Source organism: Carassius auratus, linkage group LG28B (genome assembly GCF_003368295.1).
Source record: "Carassius auratus strain Wakin linkage group LG28B, ASM336829v1, whole genome shotgun sequence".
NCBI lineage: Eukaryota > Metazoa > Chordata > Actinopteri > Cypriniformes > Cyprinidae > Carassius > Carassius auratus.
The window spans coordinates 8,314,596-8,327,091 of record NC_039293.1 but is presented as its reverse complement, the minus strand read 5'-3'; the positions used below and the strand labels follow the sequence as shown (position 1 = coordinate 8,327,091).

Sequence of the window (12,496 nt, the reverse complement as noted above, 5' to 3'; positions counted from 1 at the left end):
ATATATATATATATGTATATATATATATATGTATATATATATATATGTATATATATTGTGAGCCGTGGCCCGGGCACCTATCAGCGTCGCCCTGGCAACGAAGGAGATTCACCTGCACGCAATCACCGCGGGCTGATCGGTCCCAGCTGAAGCGGATGAGGAGAGGACTATGAAAGCTGCGCCCGAAGATGGCACAGAGAGAGAGGATCTCTCAGGGAATTAATGTTGTGTCTCTTGTAAATACACCCTCTGGGGCTTCACTTTTCACTACAACCTGTCGTGTGATTTTTCAGCCCGTCACACTGGTGAAGAATGCGGGCAATTTGCTGAAGAATCACTGACTCACATGACTCTTCTGACTCACCAATTAGTTTTTTTTCCTCTCTCTCCCCTTCTGATTTTTCGCCAGGCAGTGACTCCCTCCCCAGCTATGGAAGAGCTACTAAAACACCTGACGGAAAAATGCATTCGACAGCAGCAGATTGTCGAGCATATGGCCACTCGGCAAGGAGAAACGGAAAGCGAAGTCGGCGCTCTCCGCTGAGCGGCTGCCGGACCCCCGCACTCAAGCCACCCAGCACCTGCCAAAAATGACGGTCCACAACGACGTGGAACATTATCTGGGTATGTTTGAGTCCTTCGCCACTCGAGAGGACTGGCCCCCGCGAAGACTGGGCGCGGATACTGGCGCCGTTGCTATCTGGGGAACCCCAGCAGGCCTACTTTTCCATGCCAGCGCGCCAAAAGGAATCATACTATGAACTACGGAAGGTAAACCTGGCACGCGTGGGTTTGTCTCCAATCGCTGCGGCCCAATTATTTCGTACATGGGAGTATAACAGTCGATTGCCAGCCCGCGCCCAAGCCGCCGAACTCAACCGCCTCGCCCATCGATGGTTTCTGGCCGGAGACCCCAGCGCCACCCAATAGCCGAACGCGTCGTTGTGGACCGGTATTTGCATGCCCTGCCACGGCCCCTTCGGCAGGTGGCTGGAATGCAGAATCCACAAACCGTGGGAGAGCTCGTCAATGCCGTCAAGCTAACAGAGATGACGATGTGACAAAAGGCTGGGGAGCGAGGACCGCCATTTCCCTGGAGGGTGTACAAGGATTGACGCATGCCAGAGGGCACCCAGCGCACAGCCAGCAGGTCGGCAGTATCGGCATGCAAGACGAACCAATGCTAACAGAGCCATCACCCTCTCCCAATCGCGCCTGGCTGGCAGGCTGTGCCGTCCACTTGGAGCCACCCTGAGAGGCACCCCAGACCGAGGTTTTCATTAACGGCCGTCCTTATTCAAGCTTGTTGGACTCTGGTAGCGTGGTAAGCCTGGTCCAGTCCTCCATGTTTCCCCCACGGATGGGAACCAAAGCCCGCCTATCCATCACCTGCGTTCACGGGGACACCCAGAAATGTACCTACCTGACGGGTAACCCTCTCCACGAGGACAGGCACCTGGCCACTGGAAGTGGGCGTGGTCAAGGACTTGCCCGTACCCGTCCTGCTGGGAAGAGACTGGCCAGGCTTTGAACAACTGCTGACCCAAGTCACCCAGCCTGCCAGCCCTGCCGGGAACTGCCAGAAGAGGAAGAACTTCAGCCGAGGCCCCCGACGGCGCCTTGCCTTCCTGGCATCGGACAGCGCCCGAGATGGTGAGTCTCCCCCCCAAAGTTTTCTATGATGTGTTCCAGCAGGTTAGGGGTGGGGGGAAATTTTGTGAAGGAGCAGTTCGGGGACGATCGGCTGAAGCACTGCTGGAAGCAGGTGAGGGTGGTTGAGGGGAAAGAGGTCCAACCACCGCCACACCCAACCCCACACTTCGTTGTCCAGAATGGCCTGCTGTACTGTGTTGCGCAGCGGAGAGGGGAAGAGATGAAGCTGCTGGTAGTCCCACACATGAGGACACAGATGATTGTCGAACTCACCCATTCCCATCCTAAGGCTGGCCACCAAGGGGCGCAGAACACTATTCAATGAATCCGAGACAGGTTCCATTGGCCCGGCATGGAGGCGGAGATTAAACAGTTTTGTCAGGCTTGTCCGGACTGCCAACGGACGTCGCCACGTACTCCTCCCCCAGCTCTGCTAATCCCGCTGCCCATCATCGAAGTGCCCTTTGAGCGGATAGGAATGGACCTAGTTGGGCCGCTGCCAAAGTCCGCCCGGGGACACTAACACATATTAGTCATCGTGGATTATGCGACCTGGTACCCCGAAGCCATTTACATTGCGCAAAGCCACATCCAAGGCCATCGCCCAGGAGCTCTTCCTGCTGTGCAGCCGGGTCGGCATACCCTGGGAGATACTGACCGACCAGGGCATCCCCTTCATGTCCCGGACGATGGCTGAACTCTGCCGCCTCCTTAAGGTAAAGCAGCTTCGGACCACCGTCTACTACCCTCAGACCGATGGGCTGGTCGAAAGATTTAATCAGACGTTGAAACAGATGCTCCGACGCGTGGCTACGGACGACCGACGGGATTGGGACCAAATGCTACCATATGTCCTCTTCGGCATCCAGGAAGTCCCCCAGGCCTCCACAGGATTTACACCTTTCGAGCTTCTGTTTGGGCGGCAGCCCCGTGGCCTGCTCGATGTCGCCAAAGAGGCCTGGGAGCAGCAGCCATCCACCCATCGGACCACGATCGAGCACGTGAGAGAGATTAGGGGAAGGACTGACCACGTCATGCCCCTCGTCCGGGAACACCTGGCGGCAGCCCAAGAAGCCCAACGTCGTCGATACGACCAGGCGGCCCAACCATGGGGGATTACGTCATAGTCCTCGTCCCAACAGCAGCATGTAAATTTCTCACCAAATGGCAAGGCCCGTACATCATTGCGGAGAAAGTGGGGCCCGTGACCATCTGGGACGCCGGAAGGAAAGTCAACTGTACCACATCAATCTCCTGAAGCACTGGGAGGGGACGAGGACACAGGTTGCGTCCCTAGCCGCCTCCTCACTTGTGGTTGTTGACGTCAGCCCCCACCTGTCGGCCGCCCAGAAGAAGGAGCTCCAACATCTGGACGGTCAATTCTCTGATGTGTTCTCCCCACGTCCCGGGCGGACCCGCATACTTCAGCATGGCGTACGTACACCTCCAGGGACCATTGTGCGACAGCGGCCCTAGCAAATCCCGGAGGCCCAGCGACACGCAGTCGAAAGGGAGGTACAGGAGATGCTGAAGCTAGGGATCATCGAGCCCTCCCGCAGTCTCTGGTCCAGTCCCATAGTCATGGTCCCAAAGCCGGACAGCACCCTCCGGTTCTGTAACGACTTCCGTTGTGGTTGGCTGGTTACTACAGATGTTTTATACCTAACTTCTCCTCCCTAGCGACAGCCCTGACAGATCTCACTAAGAAGGGACAGCCACAGAAGGTGAGGTCGGGAACCCAGGAAGAAAAAGGTTAAAAGGATAAAAGTGGCGCTCACGTCTGAGCCAGCGTTGCGCGCTCCCAACTTTAACTGTCCCTTCTTATTGCAGACGGACGCATCCGACATCGGGTTGGGAGCCGTACTATCCCAAGTACAAGACGGTGAGGAGCACCCGGTGGTCTACATCAGCCGAAAGCTGTCCCACAACAGAACAATGGTACGCAGCAGTAGAGAAGGAGGCACTGGCCATCAAGTGGGCAGTCCTGGAGCTGAAATACTATCTACTGGGACGGAAATTCACCCTCGTCACTGATCACATCCCGTTACAATGGATGGCCCGGGCTAAGGACACCAATGCCCGGGTGACACAGTGGTTCCTGGCGCTCCAGGACTTCCACTTTGATGTGCGACATCGAGCTGGAAAAGCCAAAGCCAATGCAGATGGACTCTCCCGCCTGTGGACAGCTTTCGCAGGTCTGTCAGGTATTCAGGTATTCAAAGATGTGTAGAGGATCAACTATATTTTCGTTTTCTCAAGCGCATAGGGTGATTTTTTTCCACAACATATTATTTCTTTATCATTCAAGAGTCTATTTTAAGATTAAATTGGGTACCAAGCTGAAATAATGTCCAAAATGCTTAAGTTTTAACCCTTTGCACCAAACCCGAAAAATCTAAATATGATTTAAAGTGGCATAACTTTTGATGTAAACAACTCACAGAGACAAATGGACACATTTTTCAATATAATTCTGACCCCAGAAATTGTTATTTGTCATGTTTTATAACATCTTGACCATCTGTGTCAAAAAGAGCAAAAAAAAAGCGCAATTTGACAGCGTTTTAATTATACTTAACAGCCTGAAATAGGGTTTATTTGAACCATTTACTTCACCTATCCTGAACCTTAAGATATTTAAAATAGTTTTACTTTTGAAGTTAACAAAACAAAGCAAATTAACTTAAATAAATAAAATAAATAAATAAATGAAAAACTACAGAAAAAATCCAAAAAGGTCCAAAAAGCATAAACTGCAAGTTTTTTTTAATTTTGGGGCTTTGCAGTTGGCAGTTGGTGGTCATCGGTTCGTACCTGCAGATCACCATCTCCCACTGCTCTCTCTTTTGGAAAAATTTCAGTAAGTATTTGAAACTATAATTAAGATATACCTTTGTAGTCATAACTTAAAATGATTTTTCAACAGTTTTTACTATAATCACAGGCTTTCAGAAATCGAATCTGTATTCTTGACTAGCAGTGTTGGTAGCTTAGTTGGTATCTAGCTAAAGTTTTTTTTTTTTTTTTTTTCAGGCTCAATACTTCATACATACTTACCAAGGGGAAAAATAAACATTGTAACACAGCTGAAGTGCCTCCAAAGAGGATTCGTTCCCTAACATGTATTTTACATGTCTCAACTCTTTCTGAGTATGGTAATTTTACAACACTCAACACATGGTGGGGAGGGCAAGCAAGAAGCTAACATATCTACACAGTATATGAGATATGAGACTCTGTAAAGACATCAGTTCACCAAACCACATGAGGGATATTTGTGAACAGGTTCCATTGAAATTTGAGAACTTGTCTTTGGATACAATTAGCTATCACCAATACTGCTATAAAAGCTTTACAGGGAAAAAACACTCACCTAAAGGATTATTAGGAACACGATACTAACACTGTCTTTGACCCCCTTTCGCGTTCAGAACTGCCTTAATTATGCGTGGCATTGATTCAACAAGGTGCTGAAAGCATTCTTTAGAGATGTTGGCCCATATTGATAGGATAGCAACTTGCATTTGATGGAGATTTGTGGGATGCACATCCAGGGCACGAAGCTCCCGTTCCACCACATCCCAAAGATGCTCTATTGGGTTGAGATCTGGTGACTGTGGGGGCCATTTTAGTTCAGTGAACTCATTGTCATGTTCAAGAAACCAATTTGAAATGATTCTAGCATTGTGACATGGTGCATTATCCTGCTGGAAGTAGCCATCGGAGGATGTGTACATGGTGGTCATTAAGGGATGGACATGGTCAGAAACAATGCTCAGGTAGGCCGTGGCATTTAAACGATGCCCAACTGGCACTAAGGGACTTAAAGTGTGCCAAGAAAACATCCCCCACACCATTACACCACCTCCAACAGCCAGCCTAGTGGTAGCAAGGCATGATGGATCCATGTTCTCATTCTGTTTACGCCAAATTCTGACTCCCATCTGAATGTCTCAACAGAAATCATCAGAGACTCATCAGACCAGGCAACATTTTTCCAGTCTTCAACTGTCCAATTTTGGTGAGCTCATGCAAATTGTAGCCTCTTTTTCCTATTTTTGTAAATATACATAGATAGCTTATAGGCTTTTTGTGTTTTTATCCTTTTGAAGACTTTGTGTTGATTGTAGTTGTTCAATAGAGTACTCACACACACACTTACTCACACAGAGCGTTCTCAATAAAGAATTCTGCTGTAGATTACCCAAGAGTCTCCTGGTCTCCACTTCTGAGTTACCAACACTAGAAAGCTTGCAAAGAGTGCTCATAACCACACAAAAACCTTTTACTCTTTGTTTAGTGTTATTATAACATACATCATGCTACAACCACCCAACCTACCCGGCCACCCTCTTTTGAGCTAGTGCCCCAGACTGGCCCCCCATTTAAAATGCTAAATCCTTAAAATTCGACAGGAAGAGACACATGAACGACCCCCGTGTCATCGACCTGCTGGTCATCAAGGTGTGTGTATGTGTGGTGTGTGTGTGTGTGTGTGTGTGTGTGTGTGTGATCTGATCACTCACTCGGTGTGTGTTTCAGGGGAAGATGTATGGGGTCAGAATTGTTGCATTATTCCAAATAAATAGATTATTATCCATAAATAAATGTAACGAGATTCACAAAAATATATCAAATTCACAAATAAATGTAAAGAGATTCACAAAAAAATATAAAACTCACAAATAAATAAAATGAGATTTGCAAATAAAAAAATATATATTTACAAATGTGTTTAATGTCACAAACACAACTTTACCTGGCATTTATTTGTGAACCGCTGTCTGTGCATTTATAAATTACTGCACGCATTTGTGGATCGCTTCCTGTGCATTTGTGGATTTGAAACACTTCTAGCGTCGACGTGCAGATAAATCCACAAATAAGTGGACTCCACCCACCGTCTACTTAACCCAATCAGACAACGCCCATGTTGCACTGACCAATCGCAGCACGCTCTCTCTCCAACCAATCACGTTTTGCCTAACAACCAGGGCGGGATCAGACACATGAACGCGAGTCACTCGCTACAGTCTCTTCAACATGGCCGATCAAGAGGAGTAAAGACAGGTGAGTGATGCTAACACAGTAATTAACTGAAGTTTTACCAGGTTCTTGATATGTCATCATTTGTCATAACTAGTGAGGTAGTTTGACAATTTACACCATGATTTAATAAGTTATTATTTGCTCTCAAGCACCATTTCGAAGACTGTCGCATTTGTCTGCCACATACATCAAGGGTGTCTTAATTCTAAAATGGACCATTATTCATTGTGAGGTGTAAATTGTTGTAATTTCTTTACTTTTGAATTTCTTTACCTGTGGCCTACAAAATGTGACCTCCTTGAGAAAGCAGCCATCGAAACAGTCAGCGGATTTATTTTACATTTAGAATTACTGAATTAGTTTATTAGATTAAATAAACTATTACTTAATGTTGAGTGCAAGATGAAGAATATGTGAAGCTGCGGGTAGATTCGATGTGCGCCTGTAGTAAGGTTGCCAACTGCCCTAATTATACAGATATACGTTTGGGGTAAGATCTTCCACTGCATATTACATGAGACTCGGTTTTATTCCCCCTTGTCACCCCCCGCAGTGGCATCGTCTCAGATACTACGAGTATGTGTGAACTGAGGGTCATAAGCTGTTGTTACGTTACCTGTAATGCATGACATGACCACAGCCTGTTCATAGATTTATTGTAATTTATTATAAAGCACATTTGAGGAAAAATTGGTATGTCGTTCAGGTTACTATGATTGGAAGTATTAATAACATGTATTTAGTTACCACTTATAGTCCAACTGAACTTCTCTTGTACTACAAGTGGTAACTAAATACATATTGTTTTAAATAGAGGTAGTATATTAAAAGCACATTTTAGTTTATGGTGTCTCAAAAGAGCACAGTTGAGTACACTTAGATGTTCTTAAGATTATATTTTTTATTAATACTTTGCAAATCAAATTAGCGATATTTATTGTTTTAATATGTATTATAAATGGCTTAATTACAATATAAATCCTGTAAAAAGTATTTTTCAAACTTCTCATTCTAAGACTCATTGCAGTTTGACAGTTTTAATGCATACAACCTTCCATAAAATGTTAAGAGTTGTTTGTATGCATCTTCTGATTATTTTTCCACACAGTTACTACAGACCAGCTACAAAAGCTTACATCATTTTGGACTGGATGGGAAGTCCCATCCAAGAATCTCCAGGTAAATGTTTGGAATGGAAGATACTTCAAGGCTTCTACCTGCAGCAGGACCCTGATGATACCAGCTGAAATAACCACAATGGATAACTTTGCATCTACATTGCAAGCTTGTGCTAACACATCCTCCACTGGATTTGGACTCATTTAATTCTGGACACTGGTTCTATGTAATTTTTTTTTCTATGTACAAGTAATAATAATAAATAAAGTACTTCAATAACATTTTAAAATAAATTTAATTATTTTACATGTCTTAAAAGGTTGTTTCCACAAGTTTTACTTAAGATACAACTATATATACACATTTACAACCTTGCTGTCAAAATTAGAGCAGCAGAAATAAACCTTCAAATATCCCTTTCTTCGATCAAAGTCTGTACATATGTGAGAGTCTTGAGGTATACATCTACTCCAAATGAATCAGACACTTGCAGTGGGTCAATTTGCTCATTTGTGAGTTGTGGCCTGTGAATTACAGGCACGTTGACTGCAAAGTGAACATGGTCAGCATCTCCACCATCTTGTTCAACTGCCACTGAGTCTGAATATTCCATCTAAAGGTAAACAAATACATCATTTTAAATATGGGGGGTTAATCTAACAGAGCAAAACCAATAAAGCATTGTAAGAAGAAATAATTACCTCAGGGTTAATTATTGGATTCTGTCTCTGGCCAAACACATTCTCTCATCCAACGAACGATAGTTGTATGAGTGACACCTAAAATGTTACTGATGTTTTCCTGGGGTAATCCAAGCTTCAGAAAGTGGATTAGTCTGTCATTTGCTGCCTCACTGTCCTAAAATGCATAATAACAAACACAGAACATTTTGATCAATGAAATAAACCTTGTTCATAATGAAATATTAGTCTAATTGGTAAATACAGCACAGTACTTTAGACTTTTTTATTTTTAGCAGATAGCCAATATTCCAACAATATTTTTAAATGTAACATGCTACATGACCAAGTGGTCATTTAATTACCTTAAAAAAAAAAAAAAATCATAACACAGACGGACGGATGGGTTCAGAAAACACCAGAGAGGTAGAAAACTGGGAAACACTAGTTAAATTACAAATAACGTTATAGTTTTATTTTGGATGTTACTACAGTAATGAGCATTATATATAATAGTAATTAATGGAGCGGCTTGGCCCTGGTGTCAGATCCCTGGCGATGATCTGCACTAATGCCCGAGCAGCACTTTCACCTTGTGCAGAAAGGCCCTGAACAAACAGTAAGTAAACACAAACTGCAGCCAAATATTTAACTGAACAGACTGTAGTTTAAAGGTGCATGGAGTAACCGTTCCAGTTATATACAAGGGAACATAATAATGAGGAAAGCCAACTTTTCACTAGTGATGGGAAGTCAGGTTCTTTTTTCGAAAACTGGTTCTTTTCGACAGTTAATTTCAATTAACATGTCATGCATTACAGGCAACGTAACAACAACTTATGACCCTCAGTTCACACATACTCGTAGTATCTGAGACGATGCCACTGCGGGGGGTGACAAGGGGGAATAAAACCGAGTCTCATGTCATATGCAGTGGAAGATCTTACCCCAAACGTATATCTGTATAATTAGGGCAGTTGGCAACCAGTTGGCACATCGAATCTACCCGCAGCTTCACATATTCTTCATCTTGCACTCAATATTAATTAATAGTTTATTTAATCTAATAAACTAATTCAGTAATTCTAAATGTAAAATAAATCCGCTGACTGTTTCGATGGCTGCTTTCTCAAGGAGGTCACATTTTGTAGGCCACAAGTAAAGAAATTCAAAAGTAAAGAAATTAAAACAATTTACACCTCACAATGAATAATGGTCCATTTTAGAATTAAGACACCCTTGATGTATGTGGCAGACAAATGCGACAGTCTTCGAAATGGTGCTTGAGAGCAAATAATAACTTATTAAATCATGGTGTAAATTGTCAAACTACCTCACTAGTTATGACAAATGATGACATATCAAGAACCTGGTAAAACTTCAGTTAATTACTGTGTTAGCATCACTCACCTGTCTTTACTCCTCTTGATCGGCCATGTTGAAGAGACTGTAGCGAGTGACTCGCGTTCATGTGTCTGATCCCGCCCTGGTTGTTAGGCAAAACGTGATTGGTTGGAGAGAGAGCGTGCTGCGATTGGTCAGTGCAACATGGGCGTTGTCTGATTGGGTTAAGTAGACGGTGGGTGGAGTCCACTTATTTGTGGATTTATCTGCACGTCGACGCTAGAAGTGTTTCAAATCCACAAATGCACAGGAAGCGATCCACAAATGCGTACAGTAATTTACAAATGCACAGACAGCGGTTCACAAATAAATGCCAGGTAAAGTTGTGTTTGTGACATTAAACACATTTGTAAATATATATTTTTTTATTTGCAAATCTCATTTTATTTATTTGTGAGTTTTATATTTTTTTGTGAAACTCTTTACATTTATTTGTGAATTTGATATATTTTTGTGAATCTCGTTACATTTATTTATGGATAATAATCTATTTATTTGGAATAATGCAACAATTCTGACCCCATAAAGATGGAGCTGGGGGAGACTGTCTCTCAGTGCACTCTCAGATCACACACACACACACACATACAAAAAGCAGTGGGCGAGCAGTGGGCATCATTTATGTTAGATTAAATATAGTCTAAATATTTAAAAAATAAAGTAACAATTACAAGAATGACGTCTAAATATTTTGAGAATAGTCAAAATTATAAGAATTAACTCGTAGCAATTATGACATTAAAGTTATATTTTGAAAGTATAGCCGATACAGCGAATGAAAATATTGCTCAGATTGGGAGCAACGGGAGAAAAAATCTGTCAATGTGCAATATAGATTATAGTCTCAAAATTTTAACTTTAATTGCTACAATTTACCTCTCGACACATTTTGACTTTATTATTGAAACATTTCGATTTTTTTATTGCCACATTTCAACTTTATTATCAACAGATTTCAACTTTATTATTGAAACATTTAAACTTTATTATGCTCCCCAAGTATACCCTTATGAAAAAGTAGTATAATTAAAGTTTATTTTATTCATTTAAAGTATTTTATTAAGAATACTTAAGTAAAGTTCAAGTATATTTTTAAGTATACGTTATGTAGCAAGTATACAAATATCAGTGTGTTAGTATTATATTTGTGAGTGTACTGTTTCAATACTCCTTGAAACTAAATTGGCCCACTCTCTAGTATATTAAAGTACACAACTAGTTCACCTAGTGTTTGTAGTTTGTGCTGCAATTACACTAGAAGTGAACATATAGTTATACTGATAGTTTACTAATTAAATACTTTGTTGCCCCTTTATACAAATGTTGCCCCTTGGTAATATTATTAGAAAATACGGAATTAGCTTCCACTGTTATGCTGATGATACTCAGCTATATATCTCAACGAGACCAGATGAAACTTCTCAATTATCTAAGCTAACAGAGTGTGTTAAACATGTAAAAGATTGGATGACAAATAATTTTCTCCAATTAAATTCGGATAAGACAGAGTTATTAATTATTGGTCCAAAAAACACTACACAGAATCTCGTAGACTACAATCTGCAACTAGACGGATGTACTGTTACTTCCTCTACAGTCAGAAATCTGGGTGTTATATTAGACAGCAATTTGTCTTTTGAAAATCATATTTACAATGTTACAAAAACTGCATTCTTCCATCTTAGAAACATTGCCAAGCTACGAAACATGTTATCTGTTTCTGATGCAGAAAAGCTAGTTCATACATTCATGACCTCTAGACTGGACTATTGTAATGCACTTCTAGGTGGATGTCCTGCTTCGTCAATAAACAAGCTACAGGTAGTCCAAAATGCAGCAGCTAGAGTCCTTACCAGGTCAAGAAAATATGATCATATTACCCCAATTTTACAGTCTCTGCACTGGAGTATTCATCCAATCACAACTCACTGAATAGCTGGCCAATCAGAGCACACCTCACTTCTCAGAATGTACGTGTTTCAGAAGGAGGGCCATAGCAGAGGGACAATGTGCAGTATGTGAACAAAAAAAAGTTGTTTTTAAACTTAAACTGTATAAACACATTTGATCACCCTAAACGCACCAAATAAATAATGTTTAAAAATAAATAATGTTTAGCAACGTCATTTGACCCCTTTAACATCTGTGTATTCTTCGTTGTTCTTTTGTGTGTGTGTGTGTGTGTGTGTGTGTGTGTGTGTGTGTGTGTGTTTGCGTGTGTGTGTGTTTTATAGCAGTTTATTTTAACGTTTCAAAGTTCATTCTGAATGCAGTTTGTTAATATTTTACCTGAAGAAATCCTGATGTTCCTGTCAGACTTGTTTAAACACAGTCATGTGATCATAAGCTCCTCCCTCTCACAGCTCTTACCAGGAAGAGACTGACGTGTTATTTCTGCTTCTCTCACACTGACTCTCTTCTCTACTGACAAAAACAATAAAGAACCAGCCATCAGTGAAGAACCAAGAGAAACACTTTACAGAAGGATCTTTGTGAAGTTTGGTTCTGAATAGATATTAGATATTTGTGATTCTCGAGGGGATTTGTTTTTCATAAGTAAAGTTTAGATCACTGGAGCTCTAAGAGTGAAA

General features: G+C 42.2%; 1 long non-coding RNA gene across 1 annotated transcript; it reads right to left on the bottom strand.

Annotated features, from left to right (window-relative positions):
* Positions 1-8,097: 8,097 nt before the first annotated feature.
* LOC113067493 (uncharacterized) lies at positions 8,098-9,972 on the bottom strand. Its single transcript, XR_003279369.1, has 3 exons — positions 9,912-9,972; positions 8,523-8,679; positions 8,098-8,434 (listed from the first exon to the last, which is right to left on the bottom strand). It is a non-coding gene; the product is annotated as an uncharacterized LOC113067493 (long non-coding RNA).
* Between the last annotated feature and the right edge of the window lie 2,524 nt (positions 9,973-12,496).